Source organism: Diceros bicornis, chromosome 7, assembly GCF_020826845.1.
Source record: "Diceros bicornis minor isolate mBicDic1 chromosome 7, mDicBic1.mat.cur, whole genome shotgun sequence".
In the NCBI taxonomy this organism is placed as follows: Eukaryota; Metazoa; Chordata; class Mammalia; order Perissodactyla; family Rhinocerotidae; genus Diceros; species Diceros bicornis.
The window spans coordinates 17,502,947-17,529,873 of NC_080746.1; positions in this window are offsets into that span (position 1 = coordinate 17,502,947).

A 26,927-nucleotide genomic window follows, 5' to 3' on the forward strand; every position below is an offset into this window, starting at 1 on the left:
TGAGCCCACCAGTTCCATGGCCTCTAGTCCCACATCTAGAGGGGGTCCTGGTTCCTGGGTACCACCAAGGTGAGAGGTGATAACCAGAGTATAAACCAGCACTCCCAGTTTGTTTCAACCTGCTCCCTCGGGTGGGTGGGGGATCTTCTGGGTCTTCAGGTCCTTTCCTGCTCTTGTCCTCCACATCCTTCAGACAGAGGAGGCCAGTACACCACCCCTGGGTTAGGGTGTGGGTTAGGGAGTGCTGGGCTGGAGGTAAGTGGAGCTTCCGCCCCAGCGTCCCTTCCCCACCCCCTTGGCTCTGACAAGAGTGAGGGAGGAGACAGCAAGGAGTAGTTCCCACTCACCCTCCTCCCCATGGTGCTGGATGCTGGTGGAGGAGGTGCAGGGAGCTGCCACAGTGCCCAGCCCTCCCTGGTCAGGAGATGCTTGGTAGGACAACCACACCATGTCACTGGGCCTCACCGCTGGAGCAATTTTACAGTCTGCAGAGAGCTCTCCTCCCTTTCTTCTGTCTCATGACCACGACAGCTCTTTGAAGTGAGCAGAGAAGGGATTGTTCATTCCCACTGTGTAGATGAGGAAACTGAGGTTCAGCAAGGCAAAGTTACATATCAAAGGCTACGCTGTGACCTTGAATTGGTGGTCCAGCCGGGACTCTCCTCTACTACCTCAAGTTAATGCATGCGTGGTTACATGAGTGTGCATGCACAGATGTGCGTTTGCATGTGGGCATGCATTAAATGTCTAAATGTCTACTGTGTAAGCCTTCCTGGGCACCAGAAGTCAGTGCGAGTGCCATGTGCAAGGGAAGCTGTCTCCTTAGGCTGGGCCCCATGGCTTCAGACTCTGTTTCCTGGAAGGACTGTCCTCCCCCATTTTCTGCTGTCCCCGTCCTTGTCCAGTACTCTCCCCACCCCCTGCCCACCCTCCTGCTCCAGCAGAGGTCCTCCTCCTTGGCTGAGATCTCCAACAGGCTTTGTTAGCACCATCCGCAGAGCTCTGTGGGCACTATATAGCCACCCAGCCCCACAGAGATTGGCCACTCATGCTGTTGTGGGCCAGGTCCCTGCCCGCTGCCCCCCCCCCCCATCTTCCTTCCCTCAGTGCAAATAGTAGGAAGTTCACCATGGATCCGAACTGCATCTCTACTAAGGAAACGGCTCCTCTTCTTCATTTAAATTCAGCTGGATGCCTTACCCCAGCTCTCATCTCCTGCCAGCCCAGAATCGCCTTCCCTCATCAGGGAGAACAAGGCTCATTCCCTCTACCTACAGGCCGTGCTGGGGGAAGACTCGCTTGCCTCTCACCTCTCTCTATTTTACCGGAGCCATAATCCACAGGCTGCAGCAGCCAGGGGGACCCAGGGCCTCCTCCATTGCTGTCAATTTTCCAGCTGGGCTTATCTGCGCCTTCACGTGGTGCCCTCTTGTCAGAGGAGCTGGGAGCTGTGTGTGTGACAACCAGATGAAATAAACGCTGTCTCCTTCCCATCCCCAATCCCTGTCCTCTTGCTGAGGACAGCCGAGTGTCTCCCTGGCTTCCACAGAAGATGTTGGTGTATTGTCACACGTCTTTATTTGATTAGTGTCTTACTCAAAATGCCTCGGGCCATCTCTTCACAGACAGAAAGAGGACAAGTCTCTCCCTTTCCCCTTCACTGCCTGAGCTGCCTGCTCCGGGAAGGTGGCTGCGGTGGGGGAGGCGGGACTGCAGGGAGCAGGGTGGGGAGATGGCACAGTGTGAGGTCAGGGAGGCAGGAAGAGGAGAACCAGAGAGGCCAGGGATTTCAAGGACTGTGAGCCTCAGATCAAGAATCTCAGAACGTTGATTCATAAACTTTTGCAGGTACCCTGTGTCCATCCTCCACTTGCTGCCATGACCCACGGTGGTCTCCCCAAGCTCCCGCAGTAGGGGTTGATGAGACAGGCTTTGTGTTTTCCCTCACACAGGAGAAAATGTGCATCCCAGGGCCTAAGTGGAGAACACTTGGTGCTACTGGACCTGAGGTCCTGGATCCTGGTCCCCAAGGGACCTCTGTGGCCTCCATGAGCATGGATAGAAGAACACGGATAGAGCCATCAGACAAATCAGCACCTTGGTGCTGAGGAGCCCTGGGAGGGAGCGTGGCTCTGTCCATGTGAGCCCTTCTCCATGGCTGGAAGAACAGCTCAGAATTTGCTGCCTTCTCCCACAGGGTCACTGGCACCATCCTATTGTCCTACTCAAATTTCTTAGCAGTCCTGTAAGACAGTTGGTATAGTTTTCATTCTCCAGATGAGGAAGCTGAGGCTCAGAAGGCCAGATGACTTTCTCAAAAGAACAATCAGCAAGTGTAGAGCCAAGACTCGAAACTAGATTTCTGACGACAGGGCCCATTCTCCCGCCATGACTCAAGCTGGTCCTGACAGTAGCCAAGAGCGTGGCCACCATTGAGGCGTGAGCTGCTCCATATGCCAGGTACGTGAAGAACAAAACAACCAGGAACAGCTGACACATCCAGCTCTCTCACACAGCTGTGTTCCGGTGCGTTTGGTGTTGGTGGCGGGCAGTCATGAAGCGAGCTGGCTGATGTTAGACACACGTCCCCACAGAACAATGGCTGCGAGACGCGTATTCTCACGTACACGCACAATAGAGCGACACATGCCCCCGTGTGCTTCAGCGCACAGACAGTACCTTTCTTGTCCCCGCCTGCATCCCCTGGGAATCTATTCAAATCTACTCAGCAGAGCAGGGAGGAAAAGAGGATCAACCGCCATCAACACTGTGTTTCTCTTCGTCTCTCTCCTTGTGAAAACAAGAGGAACAGTGCAGAGCCTCATCCGCTAGTCACTAGGAACCATCCTGACATGATCCCAGGAAAATCAGTCCTTTTCAAATGCACAGTTCCAGCGATCCCCTCCTACGACCGAGAGGGGCAGAGCGGACCGTGTGCGGGGGCTCCATGGCTGGCACAGGCGCGCGGTGGTAAGGCTTAATTGTGATGCATGGAGCTGCATTGTGGAGATGGTTTAAAGCCACTTAATTAGTGTAGGAATATACCGCCATAATTATCCTGAAATATGGCCTAATTAACCTATGGAAAAGCCAGGCCCACTGCTTAGGAATGCCGGAGACATTAATAGTCTATTAGTGTGCATATCCAGTCTGCTCTTTGGCACAGCTTTGGGGGTACACAGGATTGGGGGTGGGGCAGACAGAGGAGAAAAGAGTTTGCCCTGGAGGGTGATGATGTTTAAGAGTAAATATGTGAAGTGGGCAGGGAAAGGAGGATCCTATTTACTGAGTACCTATTATGAGCCAAGCGCTGTTTTAATCCATTTCTTATTTAATCCTCAAATCAATCCCTTAAGCTAGATATTAAAGTTCATAGAGGTTCATTAACTAACCCAAGGTCACACAGCCAGGAAATAGCTGAACTGGAATTCATTCTCTAGTCAGGCTGCTCCAAAGGCTGTGCCATTCCCGTTATTCCTCACTGTCTTGGGCAGGCACAAAAGACTCAGGGAAACGGACAAAATAAAGAAAAGAGGCCCTTTCAACTCTAAGGAGGCGCATCTTCTTCTGACATTTTAGAAAAATGGAGTCATTCAAGCTTCCTGGAGGCAAGACCAAGGTACCAAGCGTGTTGTGCAGGTTGGACACTGCACAACCCTAGGAGTCCCCATTCACATAAGCAACAGTGGGAATGACATCCCCTACAGAGCACAGTGCACAGCCTGCACAACCATTCATCGCAGTCCTGGGAGACTGCCGTATGTGACTCTCTAATTTCCCTTCCCATCCAAGTCACCAACTCCCATCCAAGCTCAGATATTGCCCCAAAGCCAGAGAAGCCACGTCTGGAATAATCCATAATGAAGCAGGATTTGAACCCCGTCATCCCCTGGGGAGACCCCAGCGCCTAGGGACCCTCAGATGCCAGGATGAAAGTTCAGAGCCCTCCAGGGGGAGCCCAAGAGCCAGACTTCTGCCTCAGAGCCTGTCTGGCCAGCAGGTCGAGGAATATTCCAACAACGTCCTCATTCTTCCCTGATCAAAGGAGCTGGGATTGAACCTGCTGTAATCATCCGTCGGGGAGTTTGCTTAAAATTCCCCTAATTACGGGAGAGCAGAAAATTGCTACGCCTCAGACTGAATAGAGAAATTGAAGGCGCCCTGCTCCCAGCTGCCTGGGGGAGACAAGCCAGGATGGAACAGAAAGGCTGGGAGAGGCGAGGGGGGCCGGTAATAGATGACGGGGCTGGGAGGGAGAGCGAGTCCCTGTCCGTGCCAGGCAGTGGGAGAGGAAGGGAAGGAGCCAGCTGCAAGGGGGGTCAGGTGGGGCACGCCACCTCCCCTGCAGAGAGAAGGGTGCTGGGGTGCAGAGGGTGGGCATGGGAGGAAGTAAAACCAGAAATGCACCCTCCCATGGCTGGAGCCGGCTTTCTGGAAAGGCTAGGGGAGCCCCTAACTCTGGCTTAGTTAGTGAAGTAGGCTCTGGAACGTCCTCCTTGCCGAGAGAGGGAAAGAGAAAGAGCAGATGGACAGGTCGGGGAGCAAGCTGGCAGGACAGGCTGCCTCCAGGCACCCTCTCTGGGCTTTGCCCCATTCCAGGCAGGTTGAGGGGTTGAGAGGGCATCCCTGCCCTAGGGAAGTCTCAGTCTGGTGGGGGAGACTAAGTGAACATCCCAACCAAAAGTAAGATTCAGAGAAATCTCCATGCCAGTGCCCAACAGAGGACAGCCCCACACCATGGGAAGAGGGTTGGAATGTGCTGAGCTGGTGGGGTCAGAAGAGGAAGGCTTGCTGGGGAGGCAAGTGCTCAGCAGAAGAAAGGGGTGGAGGAGGAAGGTGTCGGGGGGCAGGAAAAGTGAAGGAACACTGCAAAGTACAAAGGGGTGATGGTGACCATTTTTTGGTGGGGGGAAGCAAGGCCCAGGGAGGTGAAGTCACTCGTCTTAAGGTCACACAGTATATCAGTTGCTGAGCTGGGGCTCAAGCTCAGGCTTCAGACTCCTAGTCCCTGCATTACACCTCATGGAGCAGGAGGGAGGCTCGGGGGGATGGCCAGAAGGTGGGAAGGTAGGTGGAGAACAGAGGTCCACTCCCTGACCCGTTGATGTTGATTGTAAGGGGCAAGCAGCAGTCTAAAGGGTCTCCCCTTTGCCAGCCCTGCCCCGTTCATGAGCTCCGGGCTCCCCACCCCCAACAGCTGTCCCACGGGGAGAGCTACGCCTGGAAAAGGTTGGTGCTGCTCAACCCTCAGCCTTTCCTGAGGGACTTCTCAGTGCCTCCCGCGAGTCCATGGGCCGGCCCAGCTTCTGTCCTCTGTGGCCCCAGTTGCACTACTGTTTGTCCCAGTTATAGCGTGGTGGTAGCAGCTCAGACTCGGGGTTTGCAAGTTACAGAAGCCACTCTAACTAGCATTTAAATAAAAGGAGAAGTTTACTAAGGGACATAGGAGTGTCGTCTAGAGCCCAAGGGCAGGAATGGGCCAAGCCTCAGTCAGGACTGCCACCAAGGACAGGAAAGCCCACAGGATCCAGGAAGTCCCACCCGCCATCTCGCCTTTTGTTACTCCTTGACATTTGGGCAGACCTCAAAACTCAAGATGGCCACCATGGCTCCCAACCCACATGCGCTAAATAAAGGACAGCGTGAAGAGACTGTCTCCAGGCCCCAGTTCCAATAGCCCAAAGGTGGAATTCTGATCAGCCCAGCTCGGTTCATGTGGCTGTTGTAGTCCAATCAACCTCAGTCCAGGGGGTGGGTCACACTGGACAAATGGCTGCCGTGCGCTCGCTACTGTGTGTGAGCAGGATGGTTCAGGGGCCATGGTGAGCCAGATGGTAACTCCACACCATCCGTCACAGCAGTGAAACACACTCGGGGAGCAGGCACGCAGTGGACGGGCCTGGAGGTGGGGATGGGGCTTACCTGTCCGGCAGGTGCTCTCCAGGCAGTCAAGGTCTCCACCTGAAGCCAAGTGGTGAGTCATTCAGGGTGTCAGACAGACAGCTCAGGTGGCCAGCTGCAGCCGAGGCAAATCCTCATGTGGGAAACTAGCCCTGAGGGGCAGGGGCCTCAGCCTGGCCCACAGCCCGCAGGAGCCAAGCTGTGCAGCGGCAGGCCGGTCCTCGAAGGCTGGCGGCTGGCACGGGGCCTGCCGGGAAGGTGGGCCAGCCTCTTGGGCTCCGGGCTGGTTATCTGAGGCTGGGAAACCTATATTTTAGAAACTTGACTATTTTCCTGCTGTTTGTATTTTCTGTAATGACTTCCCTTTTGTTCTCCCTCAGTATTTAGGGAAGGCCTTTGTGAAAATGCCAGCAGATCCCAGCAATGCTGAGAGGAACCAGCAAAGGGGTTTGTGTCTCTTCCTGGGCTCAAAGTAAAAGAGACAGAGCCCCTGGAGCCTGGCAGTGGTGGTGGCGGGAACCTGGCCAGGAGGACTGGGGAGGGCAGGGGAGGGGAGGAGACAGGGGAGAGGGAGAGGAGGGGAGAGGAACAACGATTGCAGCTGGGAGACTCCTCCTCCCTGGCCTCTTTCAAAGCTCCTTCTCAAACGTGGGGAGACCCTGGGTTTCCTTTGAACACAGTCTGTTGTCCTGAACTCGACCAGGCAAGCCGGCAGACCTGCCCACTTACTGTCTGCCCCACCCTGGGGGGCTGCCAAAGCTGCCCTCAGGCCAGTCTTGGATGTGAACTCCTGAGGAAGCTGCTCCCTGTGGCCCCAGATGCTCCTCCGTGCTAGGGCGTGGAGGGGAGTTACCACAGATGCTAGCCCACGGGAGGAGTCCGGCCTTGGGACCTGGGGAATGGGATTCGGGCACCTGGGATAAGCTCTCCCTTGACCCCAGGCTCCACTGGGTTCTGAGTCCTCCTCCAAGGTCACCTTCCCCTGCACTGACTTCTTGCTGGGCCCTACCTTAAAACTCCACACGCGGCAGGGGGAGGGGGAACCTCAGTTTCCCCCTGGGTCTAGGGGCCTGTTCTGCAGTGAGAAGATGGATTAGGCTCTGTGGTTGGAGATCAGAGGTACCTCTGGTTTCTAGCGGGGCAGAGATGAAGGTCCAAAGTGATAGAAAGGACCAGCGATAGAGTCACAGAGGCCTCTGCCCTCTGATATTAAATTATTTGTAAGCAAATTGTTACCAGTGCTTCACTGGAAGGTCCAGGCCCTGCCCCGTCGCTGTGGCCGTTCCCAGCCAGATGGAGGTGCCCTGGGTGGCTGAGCAGCCACCAGGAGTGAGATGCCCACAGACAGAGAACCAGCAATAACATGGGACATTAGGTGCTGATGGCTTTGCCGAGCAAGAGAATTCCAATTAAGGATGCAATGGGTCCCCCTGGGGGCTGTCAGACAAGGATCCAGAACAGGGGTCAGGAAGCTGAGGGCTAGGCAGCTGGAGTGGGGGCTGAGGCAGAGGGGAGCCAGGACAGGGCTGCGAGGACGCAGCCTCGATCCTCTCAGCAAGTCCATCCACAACAACAACACAATAACACCTGCCATTTACTCAGGGCCCAACATGTCCCCACTAGAAGGTGGGATGCAATTATCTCCATTTTACAGATAAGATAAGGAAACTGAGGACTGGAGGTTAAGCAACTTCTCCAGAGCACATAGATACTGAGACGAAATTCAGGCCCAGCTCCATCTGGCACGCAAGTCAGGACTCACAGCCATCCCACTATGGTGCCCTCTTCCCAGAGTGCCCCAGACGGGGCTCACCTGCCACCAGGGCCACAGGGAGCACTGCCCAGCTCGGGGCTGGAGGTAGCAGGTGGCAGAGGCCCTGGGGGATGGAGAGCTCACCCAGACTCCCTGGCAGCCACGCCGCAGACACCACCTCTCCACCCGCGTGTGCAGGAGGAAGAGGAGGAACATCTGGCCTGGGTGACAGGTAGAGGCCATTCCAGGGGAGGTGGAAGACCCAGGAAGGTAGGAGGCGAGGAGGGGCGCATACGTCACCTCACAACCCCTGTCTGAGCTCCCAGCCCACCTCACCCAAACCTCCTACCATGGGGAACCCCCACTCTTGATCCTTCCTCCTTGGGTTTTGTGCAGTGATGTCATTGTCACTAACAAGCTCTCCCTTGTCTATACCAAGTGTGCCTGAAGGAGGGGCACCTGCACCACCCTCCCAGCCCTGCTCATTTGCACACGCCCACCATGCCCCAGAGTGACCCTGAAAGTCAGGTGATATGTGGGAGGCAGCCCACGAAAAACTGCGCCCTTTTTAGGAGCTGATCATATTGCACCCAAAATGGAGGATGGGGAGAAGGTGGGGGGAGGGAGAGGTGAGTGAGAGGAGAGAAAGGTGAGAAATAAGATGCTCAGATGACCCCAGCCCAGGCAGGGGTGCCTCATGGCAGCAATGCTGTCCCGGGGATCGGGGAGCAGCTGAAAGGGGGTTGGGGGTCAGAAACACTGAGTCTTGGCTCAAACCTGCTCCCGCGGGCTGGGCTTTGAACCTGTGCTGCAAACACTCTTAGCACAAACTGCCCATGTGGGGCCCTGTCCCCTACAGCTGGAGCCCAAAGAGGTGAAGGGTAATTGAGTTCTGAGGCCGCCTGTGCTGGTGTCGCTGGTTTCCTGGAAGAACCTGGGTGCCTGGAGCCTGCAGGACTCGCTCCTGACAGCAAAACTCTCTCCCAGAGGTGACTAGAACCCTGGGAGAAGTGGAGACCGTGTGGGTTCAGAAAGGGAAAACGAGAAGCGAGGAAATTCAAGACGACACTCTGCTTTGCCTAGAATGCCTATCTCTTCATTCCCACCAGCCCAAACCTTGTCCATCCTTCAAAACCCAGCATAAATGCCACCTCCTCCGTGAAGCCTTCCTTGACCTCCAAATGAAGTTGTCTCTCTCCCTGTGTACTTTAGCCACACTGATCTCATGAATTTGTCACTTTTTCTTTGCATTGTGCCAACCAGGCTAGACCTGGAGCTCTACAGGGCAGAGCCAGGTCTTGCTCATTGTCTCATTACAAGAGCTCCATGACTACTTGCTGGATAAAGGGAGGCTGATGGAGAGGAGGGGTTCACTATGGAGCTGGGCAGGGAGTGGAGCACTCAGATCAGAGGACACAGGAGGGGTTCAGGAAACACCAGCTGAAACAAGATTCAGAAGAGCCATTGCTTGCCACCTGAAATCCACATTGCATTTGAGGACCAAGTACACAAAGGGCCTGTTTCTCCAGAGTCCTGGAGAACTGAGAAACTGAATGCAGTGCTTTCACAGGGGGGCAAGTGCTGGCTACTGGGAGAATACGCTTCAAGGGAAAAAAATGCTCCCCACCCTCCATGTGGTTTTAATAGTGGCAGTGGCAGAAATGAATCATTTATTTGTTCAACAATATTTTCCATTTCAGATACTCTATTTTCATCTTTATAAGCACCATTTGGTTTCTTGAAATCTTTTATTTCTCTCCTCATCATATTCATGGTTTCCTCTACATTTCTGAGCATATGGAGCATATTTATAATCACTGCTTTAGCATTCTGGTCTGCTAATTCTATCATCTTTCTCGTTTTGGTGTTTGTTTCTGTCAATTGATTTTTCTTCTGGTTATAAGTCTTATTTTCCTGCTTCTTTGCATGTCTGTTAATTTTTTATTAGATGATGGACATTGTGAATTTTACACTGGGTTCTGGATTTTGCTGTATTCCTTTAAAGAGTGCTGAACATTGTTCTGGCTTTCAGTTATTTGGAATGACTTTGATCCTTTTTTTTTTTTTTTTGAGGAAGATTGGCCCTGAGCTAACATCTGCCGATCCTCCTTTTTTTTTTTTACTGAGGAAGACTGGCCCTGGGCTAATATCCACACCCATCTTCCTCCACTTTATATGGGACACTGCCACAGCATGGCTTGACAAGCGGTACATCAGTGCACACCCGGGATCCGAACCAGCGAACCCCGGGCCACGGCAGCAGAGAGCACACACTTAACCGCTTGCACCACTGGGCCAGCCCCGACTTTGATCCTGTTAAGCCTTGCTTTTAAGCTCTCTTAGAATGGGTCCAGGGCAGCCTTTGGTCTTGGGCTAGGGTAACATCTTTCCGAGGACTCTGTCCAATGCACCATGTACTACAAGCTCTCTCCACTCTCGCTGGTGGGAATCTGCCCCATTCCCAGCCCTGTGTAAATTGTTCCATCTTCTGCTTTCTGGCAGCTCTTTCCCTAACCTCGTAGTGTTTCACCCCAGTTGTGGACAGATCAAAGTTCTCTGCCGTGTTTAGCCAAAGTTTCAAGGACCCTTCTACAGAGTTCCAGAGCTCTCCACATGCAGCTCCCTCTTCTTCAGTATTCTTTCTCACAAATTCCCTCCTCAGCCTCAATCTCTGTCTTATCAACTCAACTCTCAGGCTCTATTTGGGACTCCCCTTTCTTTCCCTTAGCCTGGAAACTTACTCCAGGCAGTAAACTGATGTGATAGTGGGGCTGTTTCCCTCCTCTCAGGGACCACCATCCTGTGCTACCTGTTGCCCACTGTCTGCAAGTAGTCATTTCATGTAGTTTGTCCAGTTTTCAGATATTTTCATCAGGCGGGCAATTACATAGCAGTTAATCCTTCATGGGCAGAAAGGGAAGCTTCCTGTTCAATACATATTTATTGGGGAAATCTCCTATGAGATTTCCCGGTGTTCTAGGCCCTGTTCTAGGTGCTGGGGATAAAGCACTGAACTAAGTGGACAGAATCTCTGCCCTCATGGAGCCGTAATTCCAGTGGGGAGGGGAGGCAGATAACAAAGAATAGCAAACGTAATAATTAATTGTGTGTCATATTGGGATGTGAAAAGTGCTATAGGAAAAAAATAGAGCAGAATAAGAGAAAGAAAGAGAAAGCTGGGGAAAGGAGCAGTATTTCAAAGCAGGGGCTCAGGAAGGCCTCGATGAGAAGGGAAAATGAGCAAAGTCCCGAAGGAAGGGAATGAATGAGCCACAGATGCAAAGCCCTGCAGTGGGGGCAGGCCTGGCTTACTCAGGGAACAGCAGGGAGACCAGTGTAGCTATCGGGGCTCAAGCGAGAAAGAGACAAGGTCAGAGAGACAAAGGGGAGGAGCCAGACCATGAAGAGCCTTACAGGCCACAGAAGGAGAGCAGACAGTTACGGCAAAAATCAACTCAAGAGAAGATGGGAGCACAAGAGAAGATGGGTGGTGGCCACAGAGGTGGTGAGAAGTGAATTCAAAAGACTCTGAATGTTATGTTGAAGGACTGAAAGAGGGGAGTCAAGGATGACGCCTAAGGTTTTTGGCCTGAGCAACTGGAAGGATAGAGTTGCCATTGATCAATACAGGGAAGTTTGCAGCTCTGTGGGCTGGGGGTAGATCCGTTTGATCGTAGACATGTTAGATTTGAGATGTCTACTAGACACCCAAGTGGAGCGATTCAGTGGGCAGTTGGACACTATTAGGAGTTCAGTGGAGAGATCCAAGATGGTGTGGAGGGAACGAAGCTGGGGAAGGAACCCGCTGGCGAGGTCACCAGAGAGCACCTTGAGGATCCTACTCCACAGAACACCCTTCTGCCTCCAGAGAAGGGGGCAGGAGCTGGCAAACCAGGACGGGTCCTTCAAGGTCAGCTCATCCCACTTCTTATGCCAAGAAAGTTGGCCCAAACCACTAAGGGCCTTCAGATCGCTCACTGCCCGGGAGCCACACTCCAGGACCTCCAAGAAGAAGCTGCATCAGCGACTCTGTCCTCTGGGGCCCTTCATCTGCTACTTCGCAGGCTCCCTGGTTCTCATTCATGACTCTGGACAACAACAGTTGCCCCCTTTGGCTCTAGAATGGCTCACTTTGATACCCCGCATTTGACACTGAGTCCCCCCTAACTCAGCCTTGCCCTCTCTGCCCAGGACACTTGTTGGCCGTGCTTCCCAAACAATCCCTGGTGCACCTCTGGTTTCAGGCTCCCTTGTCTCTGCCTCACGGCTGGTGTATGACTCTAGGGAACATTTCTCCCACTCCTTATAGAGAGAAGGTCCATTAGCCCTGGGATCTGAAAGTCCTTCCAGATATGTAACCTCCATCCTGACTGCTTTTACCCAATGTCCTTTTATTCTAAGGCTCTCCTGGAACAAATGGGGCCCTCAATCACCCTTTCATTTCCTTCTCTCTGCTCCTGTTTCTTCCTCCCTCTCGGGTGCTCTCCTTCCCCTTGTCCTTTGGTCTCTTCCACGCCTTCCTCGCTCCCTCTCTGCATGCCCTCTCCCCTGCTCTCTCACTTCACTCAGTCGTTCGTCTCGGACAGTTTGTTTAGGAGAGGGTAGATGAAGCTCTTGCTGATTCCGGTAAAGGTCCTTTTCTCTCTTTACCCTGGGGAGGCAGGAAACTGAATTGATGCCCCCAGAGTCCTCTCTAGTCCAGGCCACTCCGTCTCCCTTAGACTCCTCCATGACCCCTTCCTCATCGTGCTGCTGTGTCCTGCTACCCTCACATAGTCCTGATTTAGCTGAAGATGATCACCTTCACCTCCAGTGACCGCCCCTCCTGTTCCCCTGCCCCTCACACACACGAGCGCACATGCACACACACGCGTGCACAGACACACACACAAACACACACTGCTCCTTAAGTGATGGTGAGGGCAGTGGCCAAGTGATCCATGGCTCCTTTTTCTTCTGCTGCTGCTGTAAAATATGGACAGCGGGAACCACGGGAGAAATGAGGCATGAAAATTAATCTGCTTTACAATCCTCATGAATATTTAACAGCTGATGAATATGTAACTACATTTCTTTTCTCTTCCATTAGTGTCTGCTTTTGAGTTACTCTATAGCTCCCTTTGGTTCCTTTGGGGGCTGGTTGGCTAGACTGATTTTTAAATTGGTTTTTCAGGTGCCTATAGCTCCTGGGTTCCCTGCACCCCCAATCCTGAGAAAAGGATTTGTCCCTTTAAAATTCCCCGGGAAGGCCTGGCAGAGACACCTCCTACCTTCCACCGTGGGAGCCCAGAGAGAAGGACAATGGTTGAGAGAAGACACTTTGCAGTGGGACTCGCAGAGTATACTCTTTTAAGGATAAACCACCTCCTTCTTCCCTGAGCCTCAGTTTCCCCTTGAAGACAATAGCAGGCACTCGCTCCCCAGCCATCATGGGTCTCTCAGGGCCCTAGTCAAGGGTGGCCTTGAGAAACCAAGAAATTAGGCAGCAAAATGTTACTTTCTTCCTGCTCAGAAGACTCCAGTATTAAGCTAACTGTATGGTACTTTGCAACCATCTCCTGGCCCCTGGAACCAGTCATTCAATCTAGAAACACCCTTTGGAGCATGGGGTCATCTCCCTGGCCCATCCTCCCTGCTACTCCTCTTTGGTTCCTCTGGGAGCCTGACTCCCACCCACTCCAACCATCTGAACCAGGCTGGGGGAGGGAAGTCTGCTCGCCCACCTACCCACAGCCATCAATCACCCTGGAGCAGAGCAGAAGGAGCAGCGGGACATCTTCCCAGAGCAGAAAGATTTTTCTTGGAGCCTGAGGCAGAATCCAGCACTGAACTGGCATCCTGTAGGGGGAAGGCTGGGTCCCAGCTGCAGGGAGGAAGGTGCCATGGGGCGGGGCAATGGGCTGTGGGAGCCATCCATCCTGCCAAGTTCTGGGATGCAGCCCAACCTGGCAGCAGGGCTGGGTCAGAATGTGCTGAAGGTCGTAAAGCCCCACAGCCATCCAGAGAATTCCAGATTCCATGGCCAGGGCTTGGAATTCCAAGTCAGAATGGAACACTGCTAAATCCCGGAGTGTTCACCCGCCCACACCTGTCCTCAGTATCTCCATCCAATCCTCAGTCTACACAGAGCCTTGCAAAGCATTTCACACTCTGTTTTGATCATATTTCTTCCCTTCTAATGAGCCTCAGGGGCTCCTTAATTTCTAGCTTATCGAATTCATGTCTGACCTTCCACTTCAATCATCAGCTATCCCAGGCTCGTCACCCAGCCTAAGTTCCCCCACCCCTAAACCCATCCAAGCTAACATGCTCACCATTCCAATCCTTTCACCTCCCTGCCCCCGGCCCTCCAATTCACCTCTTGTGGCTCCGGTCCCTTCCTTCCTTCCCGACTCCTCTCAGAACTGCCTCTGTCAGGAAGCCTTCCCTGATTTATCCTAGCCCTACTGAATGATCCTGTCATCTTTTCTGGGCTTTCAGTTTTTCAGTGCAGAACATGTGAGGTGTTCATTGGCACCATCTTCACGTGTGCACCACGCAGAAAGGGCTGCTTGTCATGCAGTCTTTTAAACCAGACCCGCGCACGCAGATGGCAATCAGTGTCGCAGCCTCCTCCTAGAATGGCAGCACAGCAGCAGCGTCGTGTCTGCATGGAAACACTCATCAGGCCTGTCTCGCTTGCTCATCGCCATGCCTTCAGATCAGCCTCACTCCTTTTGTGAATGGCCTGTTCTGCTGCAGGAGCATCCATATGTGGGGACCGGGCTCCGTCTCCCTCCAACCCCTCCTCTCACCTCCCACCCTGGGACCTCACACACAGGGCCTCTGGAGTGACACGGGGCTGGAGACTCGCTGTAACAGAGGGATTGCCCAACATGGAGACAGAGAAGGAGCCCTGAACAGCAAGTCAGGAACCAGGTTCTGGACCTGGCTCTGTCCTGAGGTCTTGACCAAGCCACTTAATGTTCTTGGGGCTCATTTTTTCGTCATTCGAATGCGGATAAAAATCTGTCCCTACATCAAAGGACTATGGTGAAAATCAAATGTGAAAATGCTTTGACAACTACAGAATGCTCTATAAATATTAAGTATCTCTGATATGATAATAGTTGTTAACAATAAATTGTTACAATAATTGTAACCATAACTGTGGGACCTCCCCCAGTGCCCCCTATTTCAAAGGGTCCTCTGGCCTAAGCCCCTTCTCGCTTCCCTTCCCCTGGCCAGGGGAGGGACGGGGATGCCTAGCTACATGAGTGTCCCCTGGGACCAGCAGCTCATTATCCACGACTGGTTCCCCACGTGGCAGCGTCACCTTCAGCCCCTAGCCTCTCCGCTCCACTCCCCAGCTGCCTTGGCGGCAGGAACAAGAGTATGCCTTGTCAGACAAGCCCCGCATCTCCGTAGAACACGCTCCAGCATAATTACCCGTCAGAGAAGTGCACGGGCCCCGCCCCTATCATAGAGCTGCTCTGCGGCTGGATTGTCACTGCAGCAGCAGCTGAAGGCTGAGCTGCCCGGGACCAAGGAGGCAGGAGCAGCTCTATAGCCAAGAAGGGCTGGGTAGAGCCAGGCCTTGGAGGGAGCCCCAGGCCCTGGCTGTGAGTAGCTGGGAGGCCTCCAGGGGCCCAAGCAAATGCTGGGTCTGGCTTCTCTCCTCCCTTTCATCACCCTCCAAGTTAGCTCCCAACTGCCCATCTGGAAGCTCCCTCTGTAAGAGGGATGTACCCACTCTAGGCTCTCTGTCCTCTTCCCACATCTCCTCTGCCCTGGCACCTGGGTGGGCCCCTTATGGCCTTGCTACCCTCTCCTAACCCACTGCCCCCAGAGGCTGAGGTGTCACCTGTGTCTCAGGTGTGGTGCCAGCAGCAACCTGGCATGTGGCAGTGCTTGGAGAAGCAGACAGGCAGATAGGGTGGGTCCCATTCCCCAGAGCCAGGTGCAGGACAGGGCAAGCAAGCCGCCACCTCCCACGTCCCTCCCCCCGCCCACATGTCTCTCCAGCAAAACCAACCCAAACAACCCTTTGGGAAGACATGTTCCCGCCTCCCCCACATCTTGCCAGCCTGCTACGTGATTGACTTCACATCCTGAACATCATTTCTCCCACCTTCTGGGTATTCCATCCACAAGGAAAATGACGCAAGCCCCTGGGTCCAGCAGAGGTGTGTTCTCCACCTACCTGTCTCTAGACAGTGACTGTTTCTAGAAAGAGATGGGGAAACTGAGCCCTGGGCCAGGCACCTGACTCCCCCGAATGATTCCTCTGAGTGGGGCATAGGCCAGAGGGTGGGAGAGAAACAGAGGATGTTTGGGGGTCCTTGGGATGCAGTCCTACTGGCTGGGCTGTCAGAGGCAGCAGAGCACCTGAGATGCTCACTGTTTATCCTTCTAGGAGTTTCACCGTGGGGGAGCAGAAGCTCTGAGAGAGGCTGATTCTGCCTTCCCTCTTCCTGTGTGGAATAACTTGCAGGGGAAGACCAAATCAGCCCCCCCTTCCCCCAGGCACCTCCTCATATCCCACCTTCTGCCAGGCTGAACGCAGGCTGAGCAGGTCTGGGGCTGCACTCAGCCAGACCAGGGATCATGCTGTCCTGTCATGAGCCAGGTGTGGGTTCCTCCACGCAGCTCAAGCCTGTTCTGCGACCTCAGATTCCTGCTCCCAGGGATACCCTGCCTGGTGCCATCTCAGGGTTCCTAGGGGATTATGCCCCAAATCTAACCCCAGACTGAGACTCATGCCAGACCTTTCCATCCAGGATTCTAGGACATTCACACCAAGGGCTGGTGCCCTCCCTCTGAACGCTGAATCCTGAGTCTTATCCCAGTCCTTCCCCACTCAAGCTCAGCTACTGCGGGAGTGACAGCTCTACGGGTAGGATGCACTGAGACAAATGAGCTGTGATTAGCCAGCCATCAATATCTCTTAAAGGCCCATTCCCTTGAAAGCTGGCAGGTCCCTCCAGTTCCCTGGCCCTCCCTGAGCCAAGCAGATCCCCAGGGCAGCTCCAGCCTCCCTCTTTCTCTCTCCTTCCCCGCCTGCTCTGGCCATATCAGCCAGATGGATTATGTCTTATTTCTCTTGGATTTGGCTGCAGGAACCAAACAGCATTTAAGGCCATTGATTGTTCAAAAGGCCAAGTGTATAATGTACCAGAAAATTAGTTTGGAGTGCCCAGCAGGAGACAGCTCAGCTCTGGCTTCAGATTTACTCTGCTCTGGTGGACCAGGAGGGGGAGAGGGGTGGAGGCCACCATACCTTTCAGTCTCTCCAGGAAGTTCTAGGAGGCCATCCTCTCCTCATGGCCAAGCTGGGACCTTCTTACCATCTAGTTTACCTAAGAGAGCTACATTACAATAATACCCCTCCTTCATTTCAGCCACCACCCATTCATCTCCCCAACACACACACACACAGAATACACTCACTTTACACACACTGTGTTTTTAAAAATGCCTACATATATGCATGCACCTGAGACAGCCCCGTGCTCACTGACAGGGGTGTGTCACACACACTCTCACCTTTGTACATGTGAGATTGTCTGGGGGTCTACATAAAAGGTTTTCCCTTTGCAGGAACACTCTGGTGCTTAGAAGAGTGCCTGACACGAAATAGGTGATCACTTGACTTTCATTGGATCAGTCAAAATGGTTTCTCGGCTGAATGGATGCAGAACCATGGACAGCTCCCAGTCATCCTCTCCCTTCCCTCTGTGATCACTTAGTTCACTTGACCTAAAACAGCTCCTGCTCACAGACAACTGGAGTCACCAATAACTTGGTCATCACAATAATGGCTTTCATTTTTGAGTACCTATTCTGCACGGTCACGAGCCAAGGCTTTTGTATGAATCATCTCATTTTGTCCTCACAACCTCCTAGAATGTAGTTATGATTATTCCCCCTCTACAGAGGACAAAACTGAAGCTCATAGAGGTAGAGTAATTTCCCAAAGTTTTTCATTAAGATTGTCTAAAATAACACAGGCAAGGGCACCTAACTCTAGGGACCCCTGTTAAATTGTACAATCTTCATATGACCATAACTTCACCAGACAGTTTTCCCTGAAAGCAGAGGAGGAGAGATTGACATGTATCAACTCACAGCAGCAATTCCTCAATGTCAGCCCATCACACATTTCCCGTCTCCACTGCAGCCAGACTCAACTAGCCTGATGGAGACAGGAAGTGTGTGCTAGGTTGGTTCCTCAAAAAGTGAGTGAGTATTCCTGAAGCCTGAACATCAAGGCCAAACAGAACCAAAGTCATGGAAATATTGCAAAGGGGACACTTGAGAGGCTCAAAGGAGCATGTGTAAGCGAGATAATGTCAAAAACAACGGGATGTTACACAGACTCCCCAGGTTTAAAGAAAGGAGGATAACCAGGGCATCGTCAGAAGCAATTGTCCAGCCCCCTCCCCCTTCCCTCCTTGAGGCCAATGAAAATATTGAAAAAGGTAAAAGATTCAGTTTATCGAAAGGATGATTGACAATAAGAATGATGGCTAAAGAGTTCAGCTAAGGCCAAAAAACAGACTCCTGTAAGAAAACAGGAAATTGTTTAGTAAAAGGTTGAGCCACATGCTTGTGATGGACAGAAGAGAATTTCCATTTATTGTGTCTTCCAGATAAAGTCAGACTAGACAACATCTTTGGCAAGAAAATGGTAATCAATGAACCATCGATGCCCCAGCTGGCCCAGGATCAGAGAGCCATTGTATCTGCCAGGGGAACTCCAATTCCTCAGGCCCAAAAAGTGGCTCAAAATCACGAGGAAAGATCATGGGTCATTTGCTTTTGAGCATCAGTGCCCACCTTTTCCCTACTCCTCTCCCCTATTGAATAGCCAATCAAGCTTTATTTCGTATGTCAAGATTCTGAAACATTCAAGAAATCTTCTGTACCACACAAAAGCTGGGACCTGTGGAACAGTGAGGGTCTATACTACACTTTACTGAGAAATATTTTGAAAAGTTTTGGATCCGAAGCAGAATCACCTATTTTGATGCCTCACCTTATTCTCCAGACTTGAATCCAAATGACTTTGAGATATTTCCAAAGATATAGCTCACCCTAAAAAGATAAACATTCACCAATATTCAAGACCATGTGCCATAGACTTCCAAAGGGGAGTTTCAAAGGTGCTTTCACAATGTGACATGATTGGAATACGTTTCAGATTTCCCACTGGACTACACTAAAGGGAACAACGTGCACTTGGATGCAAAAGTTCTACATGTGAGAAAAAAGTTTCGTCTAATTTTTCTTGTCACACCAGCAGCTAGCCACCAGCAGTGGATCTGAGTCCTTTCTTATGTCAGTTGATCATCACCCTGAGCCCTGAAGGATGAGGAGACAAGGACAATTTGGTGAGGTGGGCAGTGCATTCTACCTGGAGTCAGATAAAGTCATTCTGGCTTTACCTTTAACTGCCTGTGTGAAGGACCCGAACCTCTTTGAGGCTCAATTTTCTCCTTTACAAAATGGTACCAGTAATGTCCACCTGTTGGGATTGTGATCTGGCTAAATGAGATAGAGGACCTAACGCAGTGCTCTGCACATGCGTTTAATACATGTTAGTTGACTCTTTGGGGGGATGAGGTCAGGCAGCCACATGTCCTGGGTAAAGGCCTGGGAGTTGTCCTGAGCTCTGAAGAGAACAAGGGTGAAGATGGTAATGAGGAGATAAGAAGGGCACAGATGGAGGGAGATAGACGTGAACCTGAGAGACAAAGTTACTCTACATAAATACTTTGTCTAGGGTTGGGTCCTACCACAGGGATACAGGAAGGAGGCAGGGTTTCATCAGTTATCAAAATCAATCCAGGTCCTGAACTTAGCAAGAGAAAGAAAGCCAAGTGTTCTTAGAAAGAAAGGTAGTCTTCATTATCCTAGTGAAGGGTTCAAAGTGGCTCACATTGCAACAAAAGAAGGCAGTTAGACAAGAGGAAGAACTTCCACCTAGATCCACTAAATCCTTAAACAGGCTGCTGAGAGTGGCTCTAGAAGTCCAAGAAGCAATTGTCCAGAGACAGGAGAATGGATGAGACGAACTAGTTCTTCCATCTCTGAGACCCAGCAAGTCGAGGCCTATCTTAAGAGGAGCTCTCCAGTATCGGGCGGGGGTTCTGTGAAGCCCCGGGAAAACACTAGTGTGGCAATTTAGTGGTGAGCAGCAACGCTAATGAGTGCTGAGAATAACAGTGGCTTCTTAATGGAGCCCTTAATGAAGACTCATTTCGGGTTTTATTAACGTAGAGAAAAAGCACACACTCTCTCCCCAGCTCTCAGAGAGCAGGCAGAATAAATAACAGCCCCAAACATGGAGCTGATCCCATTTCCTGGGTCCTGCCCCACATACCATAATAGCCTCTGGGAAGTGGGGTAGGAAGGGCAGACCCAGAGCCCTGAAACCTTCCTTTGCCTTTTGGACCATCCATTTGGAGCCCTAAGACCCTACATGGTCTTAGCGGGGAGATTTCCAGCTAGGCTCAGCCCTGCAATTTATAGACAAGCTGCAAATAAGAACACAAAGGAAGCCCTTCCCCGAGGTGGTGGCAGTGATTTTAATAGGCAGATACATCCCATTAAATATTTAATTAGAATACAATCCCACCAAAGCTCTCCCCATCATAAGAGACTAAAAAACACAGTCCTCTAGGACCTACCCAATGTTGCCAACTTATTAGCGAGTATGTAGTCACTTTTGGCTTCAAATGCAGCAAGAAAGATTCAGGTTGGATTTAGAAATTCAGAACTTTAAAACTTGTAGATGACCTTGGAGGTCATCTAATCAAATCGCCTGTTTTGTGAGGAAACTGAAGCCCAGAGAAACCAGAAACCACTTAAAAAATCAAACAGCCAGTCATGTCTGAGCTATACTCCAGGACATCCATGGCAGTGCCCCCCATGACACCTGCCTTTTCCCTTGCTGGCCCCTCGATCTCGTAGTTATATAACTTGGCTAATTGACCCCCCCTTGGGGCTGGGCTGGCATGAGCACGACGGTGTCTGGGGGGCACGTCTGGGCGAGGATCTTGAGATGTCTCTAATGCCCAAATACTAGCCCAGGATGCAGCTCAGGTATCGCTTTGCTCAGTTGTTTCAATGCTCAAAAGCTTTTTGTGGAATGAAATAGTAGATCCCTGCTTTGTAGATCCTTCACACCCTAAACTCACTTGGGAAACCTCAACAGAGGGATGGAAATCATCCCCAAATAACTCCACTCTTATCACAGCCACCTTTGCAGCCCCTTCGCCAATAGTTGATGCGCAATTAGCAAGTTCATGAGCTGAACGGGCCTGAGAGCCAACGGGGGTGGGGATGTTTTCCCATTAGCCCGAACTCTCCAGGATGAGCACTGTCTCTGCTTGGTGCCTGGGGAGACCCAGGACAGAGAAGAGGGAGTTCCTGCCTGGGAGGACGCCACCTGATAGGGAGCAGCCCCCACCCCCACCTCCCCAAGCCCACACACACACACACACAAAGATAACTAACAGTGCATTTGCTGAGTGACGGCTGTGTGCCCACATCATACAAGGTGCTTAACCCAAGTTACTTCTCATTTAATTCTCACAACATCATTGTAAGGTAGACATTATTTTGCCTCTTTTAACAGAAGAGGAGAATGAGACACAAATCGAGTGAGACACAAATGGCTTAAGTCAATTGCCCAAGGTCGCACAGCACGAAATTGGTGGGGCCAGGAGACAAGCCTGGCTCCACCTCCAGCCACACGCAAGCACCTGCAAACTGAACACCTCAGTGCCCAGGGGACACCGAGCATTGCGACAGTCATTGCAGGGAGCATATTGTGGAAAGTCCCCTGGACAAGTTTCCCTGGGACTTTTGAGAAAGATAAGGGGCAGCTGAGAGACCTCATTAACAGGCAGCAGACCTATCAGAAAAGAAGCTGACATCTATCCAGCAACTGCTAGGTGTGCTGAGCTCTATGCCATGTAGCTCATTATACAATCTCATATAATTCTCACAACAACCTTCTGAGATCAGCACTGTGATCCTAAAGGGAGTCAGGTTCAGAGAAGGTAAGTGACTTTCCCAAGGTCACATAGCCAGCAAATGACAGATTTGGGATCTGAACCTAGATCTGTCTGGTTCCAGTAGGAGAGGACCAAACCACTTACTTGACCGGAGGGATAGGAGGTGCTGGAGAGAGGCTAAGAAATAGAGGCCACCGGTAGAGACATCTCTTTCCTAGACTAGAAGAGCTTATTTTAAGAATCTTGGCTCTGGAAAGACTGGAGAAGGGGCCAGGTGTGCCTCAATGGGCAGGCATTTTTCACTGCTGGATCCGTCCCTCCTCCCCCCGGAGGGCCCATGAAGATGGCAAAGGAACATGTTAAGATTTTGCTAACATGCATGGGGACAGCACAGCTTTTAAGCACCACCATGGCCACTTTAATCTGTTTTCCAGGAGGGGTTTATGCCCCATCTGCTCACACAGCCCCTGGCACAGCACTGCTCGCCCGCAACTTCTGTCAGCACCCTCGTCAGCCACACAGCTCGGCCTGCAACCGACAACGGGGGCTTTCAAGACAGAACACAGTTCAGATCCTAGTTTCCCAGCCTGGTGCCTCCATTTCCTCGTCTCTTAAGCAGAGCTAATTGTGCCTGCCTCATAGGGTTGTCACAAGCATTAAAGAGCTTGTCACTAGCCTCCCTCCAGGGCAACCCTTCACTGTGCCCTTCTCCAAGCCAAATCACCCCTGCTCCACACAGGTCACTGGCCATTTCACCTTCAACTGGGGAAGAGGTTGAGTCCCCTGGGGCTCTACCCTGCATCCAGAGCCGCCACTCCCTGGTTGAGAGGAGAGAAGCTAGAGAGAGCTCCATCTCTGGGAAGGACCAGAGGGAGGTGATCCGGGGAGTTTGGGAAGAAGGGCGCCACGGAGATCCTGGAGGCAGAGGGGCCCCAGGCACCAAGACCAAGTGGGCTGATCCCAGGAATCAGAGACCCGCTGCACCAGGGGGGCCTGGGAAGAGCCTCCAGCTTCACTGGCCCTTGGTGGGAAACTGAGGCACTTGGGCAATAGGGCTTCGTCAGGGGACCTAAAAGGAGTCAGCGACAGAGGATGGACATGCCCACACTCCACCCACACAAGCTCTCAGTGTGCTGTGAAGGAAAACGATGCCATGGCAATGCCACCAAGCCCAGGCAGCAGCTCTGCTCCTGGGCCCCCTCCAGCACCCCCCCAGGGATAAAGCCACCCGCCCCCATCCTCCTCTCCTGAAGTCATTCTGGCCTCCTTAGGCCACAGCCCCTGAGCCTCTGATGTCTGCGCCTTTTCTTGCACGGTCCCTTCTCGGTGAGGCCTTCTCTCTGCCTCAGCCTGAGTCTACCCATCCTCCCAGGGTCATCTCAAGAGCTACCTCCTCTGTGACCCCGGGTACTCCAGTAGGACAGTTCCTGTCATCCTCCTGCCTCCTGTGGATCTTTGTCTCTCCTCTACTTCTTCCCTGAGCGCACACACCTGATGAAAGGAGTTTTTCTCCCCCATTCCCAGGAGCCCTGAGGGCAGGGCTGGGCCGGATATCTCTGTGTCCCCAGCACCTGAAACAGAGCCTGGGAAATACCAGAACTAACTAATCACTGAGGAAACCCTGTGCTTTCTCCCTCTTCCCCTTCTTCCCTGGCTCCAGAGATGGGGTCTGCGGAACTGCAAACATGGGACAGCTGATCCAGATCAAACTTTGGGTGGCATCCATGGCTGGGAGGCGCAGGATTGGTCAGTGACTTTGCTCCTGTGATAGAGGAAGATTTGTCACCCTTTACCTCTCAGTTGTAAAGCTCTTAAAGGGACCTCAGGCTCTTATTAGCTGCCTCCTGCTTCCTGCCAATCCTAAGACAAACATCCGCCTCTTCTGGAGCCCGCCCACCCTGCCCCCCCCCCCTCCCCCGCAGCCGTGTCGCAGGGAATGTAATTAGGCCTTTCCCCAGGACAGCACCCGCCACCACACAGTTGCACTGCCTGTCCAACGGGGGATAATTTATGGAAATGGGTAAAGGTGTTTTAAATTATTCAATTTAAATGTAAATAGGGGAGATGGTTTCTCTGAATAAATTGTCTTATTTATGTTCTGCCACCCAATTCCCCTCCCAAGGAAATATGGAGCAGTTTGGAGCCCTCTGGAGCACAGGGCCTCCACTTCCCTTTCAGTACTGCAGGACTGGCCCATGCCCCCGGGGCTGGTGATTTGGAAACAAATGCCTCTGTCCCAGCTGGGGTCACAGGACAGCCAAGTGCTCACCAGAGGCTGTTTCATCCCACCCCACTCAGGGAGAACTGTGGCCAGACCAGAGCATGGACATGGCCAGAAAGCAACTCCTCCATCTTTGTTTCTTGGGGAGTGACAATGGGGCAGGGGCTCTGTCCCCTTGCCCCTCTGCCCAAGATCTCTTTCTATCTGAGTTCCAAGTGATAGGGGGCTTTGCACCTCTTTGATAAAGTCCTTCATGCTCTGAGATGCTAACTGACTGTGGGCCATCTATTCTTGGAACACTTCTGTCCTCAACGGGGTCCCTAGACACAAGGCTGCCTTGAAAGGAGAAACCTTCCTTGATCCATCTCAGGCACTGTCACATGCGCCAATGGGAAGGAATTTGAGGGTGAGAAGAGGGGCCGTTCTTTAGCCCCCTCAGCACCACCCAGATGCCAGCTTTTCCATCTCCTGGGATTGGGCCACCGTTACACATGAGCAACCAGTGATCGATGTAGCTGTTAGGGGGTATTCAGGGGCAAAGAACAGAACATCCAACAGCTCAAAGTGGCTCAGATGGCTCAGAAATTTACTAGCTCTGGAAACCTGGGCAGAATTCGGATGGAGATCTGGCATGATCTGGAAGCCCGGTCCTGTTTCCCTGTGCTTCTTTTTTGTGCATCTGTCATCCTCAGACCAGACCACAAGATGACTAGGGCAGTTAGGAGCCTTAGATCCACCCATGACAACATTCAGAAAAAACCAGAAGAGAGTAACTCTCAGAGACTCTTCCAGAGTGTAAAGAAGACTTCCCCCTACCCATTATTGCATCTCCTTGCATCTCATTGGCCCATTTCTAACCAATTGCTGGCGAGGAGAATGGGATTACTTTAGATTAATCAGGTCAGCCAGGAGCTGGGACTGAGGCCATGCTCTCCCAGTGGCACAAACAAATGTGTGGTCTTGTGTGGGAGGGGGAAGTGGGAACTGGGCGCTGGGTAGACAGTATCCACTGGAGGAACAGTTGAGTAGGTGTGTAGAGATTGTTGAAATCAATACATGTTTTCATCATTACCCATGTTTGCTTCAACCCGCCCTGCTTGAACTGGGTCAATTTCTTCCTGCCTAATCCCAAGAACCAGGCAATTGCCCATATCCCAAAGAGTAGAGAATCAGACCAGTGACCCAGATCACAGACTGGTTTGCAAGGTGGTCCATATAAGACACAAAGTGCTGTCCAGATGCCTTAACTCTCACCTGGAGTACCCATAAATGATAGGACATCTTGTCCAAGCCCCCACAATCAGCATCACCCCCTCGCTGCCATTTATTCATTCATTCTACAAGTAGCTACGGACTGTCTACCTTGTGCCAGGCATAAGCTAGGGGCAGGAGGTTGACTGGCAAAGAAAAGACACATTTCCTGTTCTTGTGGATTTACCGTGCTTCCTTGCAGCGGACTTCATCATGTGTGTTGTTGGTTGGTTTGGCTGCCCGCAAACTATTTTTGCTGAGTTCCAGAGTTTGCAAGCTGAGTCACACCTTCCCAAGGCAGAAACCAAAAACTTGGTTACCCAGCCTCCTTTGCAGCTAGGGCACAGACATGTGACTCAGACTCCACCAATCAGATCCACTCATAGGAGACTTCACTTTCATAGGGAGGAATTGGAGTAAGGAGGCAATGTCCGGAATCCATTATGCTGGCAGGGGTGGAAGTGAAGTTGTCCAGCTCTGGGGTAGAAGTGATAGCAGGATTAAGTTCCTGGCTCAGAAGTGCAATCAGTGGGGAGTGACAGCAGCAGCAGACATTTCCTGGTGTCTGCTGGGACAGCAGCAGTGGCTGCAGCTTCCCCATCAGCCTGGCCCATGGTGCAGTGGGGTATCGTACCTGGAAGTTTGGCCTCGAGTCTGCTTCTCCAGCCCTCCCTATGATTAGATGAGACACCCAGTATTCTGCTAATAGATTCTTTTCCTGCTTAATCAATCAGTTGCTTCTATTGTTTATGGCCACAAACCCCAACTCATGCAGAAGCGTACCCCATCCTTAGTGAAAATTACTCATTCTGAAGACCCAGCCTGGGTGGCCCCTTCCCTGAATTCCCTCGAGCCCAGGCGCTTTGCTCATGCCTCTTACAGCAGTCTTAATAGAGGCATGAGCCCTGCGTGAGTCTCCACTACCCCACGACACAAACGCACACCCAACTCTGATCTCCTTGGGACCTGGGACCACAGCTTTTTCATCATTATGTCCTCGAGTCTAGCATAAAATCTGGATCCGAATAGGTGCTCACTAAGTATTTGCTGCGATGTGATCATTGCCACTGTCTTCATTATTGACATCGAAATCCCCACCAGTGCCTGACTCTGGATTGAGCAATGTACATAGACATTGGCCCATAGCTTGTCCATACCTTCTCCAGAATCAGCCACCAGATTCACATACATGGTCTCTAGGCACTGCAGTCTCCACCAGAATGTTCTCTAATACCACGGGACTGGCCTCTGATCCCTGCCCAGTTCCCTAATCACCACTGACAGCCTTGCATTTAGCCTTCCAATCAGCTGGTCCTATCTCAGCCTTGCCCCCTGCCCCAGGCAGCCCTGGGAAGATCCCCATCCTTGGACGTGAAAATGACGTCCCAGAGGCCTCTGGAGAGATGTGCCCAGATGGGGTATGTTGCCAATCCAAGGGTGTCCCTCATCCTGGCCAGCCCTCTACACACACTCCACTCTACTCCCTCTGCAGGAAGAGCCAGAGGAAATGGACAAGCTTTCTGGAATCAATTTCACGCCCTTGGGCATGATAAACAACCAGGCAGAGAGCGACACCCATCGAGGGGGCTAATGGCCTTGGGGATCTGAGTGATGCATCACTCCCTGAAAAGGAAAGCCTGGCCTCGGAGGCTCTCTACACTCTCACTTTTCCTCCGTACCCTGCTCCCCTTGAAGCAGACTCCCACGAGCCCCAGCTGCCCCTTCCTGGGCAAGGAAGCACACTTTCCCCGCCCCAGGCAGCACACAGCCTCCAGTCAGCAGAAAGGCAGACAGCGCC